This window comes from Bemisia tabaci, chromosome 6 (genome assembly GCF_918797505.1).
Source record: "Bemisia tabaci chromosome 6, PGI_BMITA_v3".
NCBI classification, from domain to species: domain Eukaryota; kingdom Metazoa; phylum Arthropoda; class Insecta; order Hemiptera; family Aleyrodidae; genus Bemisia; species Bemisia tabaci.
This window is the reverse complement of record NC_092798.1, coordinates 16,505,982-16,511,709: the sequence shown is the minus strand read 5'-3', so window position 1 is coordinate 16,511,709 and position 5,728 is coordinate 16,505,982. Positions and strand designations below refer to the sequence as shown.

The 5,728-nt window shown below is 42.0% G+C and overlaps 1 non-coding gene across 1 annotated transcript; it reads left to right on the top strand.

Annotated features, from left to right (window-relative positions):
• The first annotated feature begins 572 nt into the window (after window positions 1-572).
• TRNAA-UGC (transfer RNA alanine (anticodon UGC)) lies at window positions 573-644 on the top strand. The gene has a single exon. It is a non-coding gene; the product is annotated as a tRNA-Ala (tRNA).
• The last annotated feature ends 5,084 nt before the right edge of the window (window positions 645-5,728 follow it).

Below are 5,728 nucleotides of genomic sequence, written 5' to 3'. Positions count from 1 at the left end.
AAATAAAAATTAAAATAAAAATGAAAATGTGTATGACTCTGAAAACACATTTTTTGCGATAAAACGGAATTTTCGTTTTTTTCCATCTTCAGCAGTTTTCGAAGCGAGACTTTCAACAGTTCATTGCAATAAAGAATGCAAACGCCAATGACGAACTTTCGAATAGGCAATCATTGCAAATCGGAGGATGTTTTCTGGCCTACCTCGAAAATTGAAGGCGAAGCGGCAGGACGTATTACGTAGCCTCCATACTCCCTAACCTGACAGGTCTCATGCCAACTCAGTTCCTTTCAGTCGAAACAAATAATGTTACATTTCTGTCGAATTGCATTTAAATGATATTGAACTACAATTTCTTTTCGAAATCATTCCCCCTCCCCTCCTACCCCCAATGGAGGAGAAAAGCCGCCTTAAAAATGTAAGATTTCTGTGAGTAAAATAAAATGTAAGTTGGAATTATAAAACGCCTCTAATACCACAATCGAGATGTAAGTGCATTTGTCGAGTATCGCCATCAATAAGTGTGCTTACAGACTAGACAAGTAATGTCATTTTAGTTCTTTTCTCTCACCGGGGATATAGCTCAGTGGTAGAGCGCTCGCTTTGCATGTGAGAGGCCCCGGGTTCGATCCCCGGTATCTCCATAAATTTTAAATATAGCTATACTTGCGCCCCTTATCATGGTATTGCCTTAAATCGATGTATTACGTTCGAAATCACTCGACTCATTCCGGTGTTTCAATATTTCTGCTGTTATTTTATATTTTCGAAAGGAAAACGAACCAACCTCATGCTCGAAATAATTACAGAATACTTTTCAGACAGAAAAGAGGGATTTTCAAGATGTAATGTTTATGCATTTTGAGTTTCAATTGGAAAATTAAGTACCAGAGGTCTGCAACAACGCAAACCAGGATGACAGTGATGTTCCTTTGATTTCCTTTGAGCAAAATGAATGTCTTATACAAAACTGCCCAACTCGAAAAAAATAAAAATTTAATACTATCGCGGAAAAACAGGCAAGTTTTAGAGTCGCACACATCTTACATTTATTCCTCTCAACAAAAAATATATTCACTTGACATTGAAAATATAGGCGCTTTTGTTAGATTCGAAAAATGTCCAATTCTAATGTTTCAGAATGGTTATATTACAGCAAGGATCAAAAAATCTAGTATTTTTGGCTACGGGATCTTTTTGGGAGCTGACTGAATAGCATGCGTCAAAAACATTTTCCCTTCATTGTAAAGTTTTGTCAGTTTTCAGTTTTGTCCGCTCTCTGGATTTTTTCCAAAATATGCGCAAAAATTTTGCGGTTCCTGAATACGGAATTTAGCCATTGTATTGCCTCACACAAACATATTTCGGCAAAGACGATTCTTCCAAGTAGGCAACACTGTTTTTTCTCCCTTTAAATGTATGTTAAACAATCGATTCTAGGTGCAGGCAACGCGTCTCACCCTCGCCTAGAATCGATATTTCAATGGATTCAAATGGAGTATTGACAGTGTTGCCAACTTATCCTGAAATCGCTACGGTGACCTGACCTACTGGGAAATCTTATCGTAAATCGGCTACGCTTACTGAAGGTCGACTCAGATTTTCATCAGCAAACACTCTCATTTCTATTAAATTAAACCCCTTGATAACCTCAGATCAAGGATGTGTTAAACATAGCATAAAGTTGACTAAAATTTGGTTCCTTTTGCTTTGGAATAAATTAGATGCTCCGGTGATTTTCGACAGCAATTAGAGGCTCCAGCCGGCGCGCCGTTGTTGGCAGTGAAGTGAAGGTGAGAGAAGATGAGGAGATGGGATCGAAAGAAAGTTCGATTTTGAAATCAGCGGCGCCGAAAAAGGAGTGATGATCGGCATTTAATTCCTCTTCAGAGCGAGCGCCACGCGCGAAAAGGACGAGGATTGCCAAATAACCCGGCAGAGTCCGTAATGAACAATGCGATGTTGCATTGTCAAACAGTACTGCAAAAGAAGTAGTGATACGACACGAGCTTGTGCTTTGCCGTGCAAGGAAAAAACGTCGTATGGGCCTTCTGACGTTGCCAAAGGTCCCTCGATGAAATAACATACGGATTTTCGAAGAAATCTGTGAATATCTCTCTCCTCCAGATTTTCATAAAATTTTATTCGCAGTCAGATCTAAATCATCTGAAAATTTCAAAAGAAAATATTCGTTACCATCCTCCAAAATAATCATTTTATCAGAGGAGATTTGGCAACTCTTGAATGTTCATACGGCGTTCTTCCTTAGCACGGCAGTGCTGACTTTCGGTTGGATTCCAAAAATATGAGTATCAACCGCTATTTTGAACGTAATAGAAAATTTTACAATTATTTTTTGTCAAGTTGACGATTTTCCTTGTGTCAAGGTTACGCTCGATTATCCGGCACGATTTTTTCAACGCTGAATCATCGCATTTCCGGACACGACGAAAATTAATCAAATTTCAGACACCTGAAAGTGCTGAAAGAGCTGATTTCGCGGTATTTTCCATACTTTTTTTCTGACGTGGAAAATAGTAAAAAAAAAAACAAAAAAATTAAAAGTGAAAAGTTGCACCGCATGGTAACGTCATCTGGCGGCATTTTCACGGCAGCATTTCTATCACTTTTTACAAAATCGGGCGGTTTCCGAGGCGAAACAATTAAGACATTCTACCATTTTCGCAACATCGAAGCCGAATCCGTCAGCGCAGAGTAGACCCAACTCGCGGATGTACGCCCCGGAGGGGGAGGGGGGGCTCTGGGTGAGGAGCGACGCACAGTGGATCGAGTCAATAGGAGAGGTCGGACGAAATTTGGAAACTTTAAACGCTTATAACCTCGTTTATACAAAACTTTGAGGTTCTAAAAGTATGGTTCCATTGGTTTTCTCGTAAAATTTGCTTCTTAAAACACCCCTTGAAATTTACATTGAGACGAAATAAACATCAAAATTTTTAGTTTTAGTAAAAAATTTCATGTCCGACTTCTTTAATTGACTCGACCCACTGTGCGACAGACGGAGGAATCCGCGGAATGATGCGGAGGATGCGGAGGCTGCGTCGGAGTGGCGAGTTCGATACTGGATCCACGGATGATAAGTTGATGAAGGATATTCAGGTTCAGAAAGTGTTAATGTCTCGAGTCGGAGCCGGCACTTTCTTCGTGGCCCCGGGGCGGGCGTTACGTGGCCGGGCCCTCGGCCTTACCTTGCTCCGGACTCCGGGCCCCGGACCCCGGACGTGGAAGGAAGTGCAAGTGCTCGAGTGGAAGTGGAGTCGAGTGGAAGTGAGCGCTTACGCACGCAACATTCCCGCCGTCATCCTTCCCGCTCCGCCGAGACCCCCGTTGTCAAGGTTACCGCGCTCTTCGCGCCACTTGATCTTGGCCGAAAAAGCTGGATTCTAGGGAGACGACATGAGGCCTCGATAGACGATCAAATTCCCGAACAAAGAGGCATCAAAGTGTCGGGAGTCATCAGTCTTAAACTCATTAATTTGCTTCATTTTAAAATGAAAACTTGGCAGAAATGTTTCCTGTGACAGGAAATGATGAATGGTGACACTCCGTTCTGATCTTACTTTGAACAAAAAAGTGCGGCCCGTCAAAATTTGATGGTAGATGGTGACCACCAGTCATTCATCAGCATGTCTACTTTGATCGGAATGGGTTCGGAATTTGATCGTATATGCAGGGCTATATGGATCGTATTCGATAGTGATTCAGTGTATCGTTTGGTTCGAAACAATAAAACAAACCTCAAACCAAAAGTTTAAGATATTTGTCAGAATAGCTGAAAATGGGAAATTGCGTAGCAATTTCACCACTCTTGGCCTATTGGACGTGTTTCTGTCAAACGGATCTAAGCGCCAATTTGAGCTCCTTTTGAGGAATTTGGAATCCCGGATAGCGCGTTCTGTCAAACGGAACTAAGCCCCATGGAAAAGCATTGCGAGTGTAGGAACGAATGAGCCCGACGCCCGGTTCCGCCACCAATCTAAGCCCCCTTCTACCTTCCTACCCGGCGCTTAGTTTCGTTTGACAGAAATAGTCCAATTAGTACCCATACGAATCAAAAATCTATCACAAAAAACCCATTCCGTCAAATTTCTCCGTTCTTCAATTCCTTCAATTTTCCGTTTGTCCCTCTTTGTCTATAGAAACAACCTGTTTCAAACCAATATGATCGCTTCATTTCCCCCATGTCTATCACTTTATCTATCAATTTCAGCAGCCCGTGAGAATTACTATGCGTTGACGCGTTGGAAGCATTTGAGCTATGCATCTAAGTTAAATAGTCAAGTTAATCCTAAAAGGCAATGACGAGTTTGATATACGGTTGGAGACTTGAACGAACGTATAGAAAAGTAAGAAAGCTCTGAATCCTCCGTTTTAGAATGAGGGACATGGACTCCATTTTGCAAAATGGCACTTTTATTTCCTGCTAATTTAGAAAACAACGTATACTGTAAATAATTTAACTCGTGAAAAAGATGTAAGTGTTTACGGTTTACAATGACTGACAGCCAAAAGTACAAATAACGCCATTCGCTCAATTTAACTTCTATTTGATCTGCATTAAAAATACTTGTCGATAATGCACCTCGTTCAGGGGAGATTCAAATTATGTGAATTGTTTTCTATACGTAAGATTCTGCGCCAGCTGAAAATTATGCGCATTTGTCCTTGAAACTTGCTTGTTCTAGATGAAATTTCGAACAAAATTGTCTGACAAAATTGAAGAAAAATATTCACAATTTTCCTAATAAATTAGGTTTTTATCAAAGAAAATATGGCATCGTCTGAGTGCTCATACGACGATCCTCCTTAGCATGGCAGCACACCCTGAAAAAAGAATTCTCGGCTTTTTTACCAAGGTCCGTTGGTACCTTTACCATCTCACTTTTTTTACCAATTATTGGTAATTTTACCAAGACAGACTGGTAAGCTTACCTGAAAACCGGTATTTTTACTGTTTTTTCAGGTAAGAATACCACTTTTATTGGTAATCAATACCCGGTAACTTTGCCATTTTATCTCTGTCATTCTACCACAGTCGATAAAAAATGTTGGCGTTTTTACCAAGGTCCAGTAAGATTACCGAGAAAGTTCAAAATTTTACCGAGATTTCTCGGTAAAACTACCAATTTCATAAATGGTAATTTTACCAAGAGAAAGCTGGGATCAAATAGAACCCTGAATTCTTGGTAATTTTACCCTTTTCTTAGTAAATACACCGAGATTTTTTTTTTTTCAGTGCAGGGCTCAGTGAGACTCTTTCAAAATCCGAGGTTGGATTTCCGGGTGTCCGGGAGGCGGCAACGCCGGGTGAAAAAGAAAGTTACGGTCGGCGGGGAGAGGACGTTTACGTCTAGCCGGGCCCCTGCTCCGCGAGCCGTGCCCTTGGATCCCGCGCGGCCGGCCGCAACGCAACGTAACGCAGCGACGCAACCTGCGCAGCACCCGCCACCGCGCGCCGCGCCCGGAAACCGCCGTTCTGAACTTGAACTAGGTTTCTCGTCACGAACCTCTCCCGGGGCCGGGACCCCGGCTTCCTCCCCGGCCACCGCCGAGTCCACGCTGCCCACCCGGATGACCAATCCCAATCTAATCAGGCCCTCAATGCTTTGGTTACACTACCGCGCTGAAAAAGAAATCTCGGTGCATTTACTAAGAAAAGGGTAAAATTACCAAGAATTCAGGGTTCTACATGTGCTTGAAACTTCGC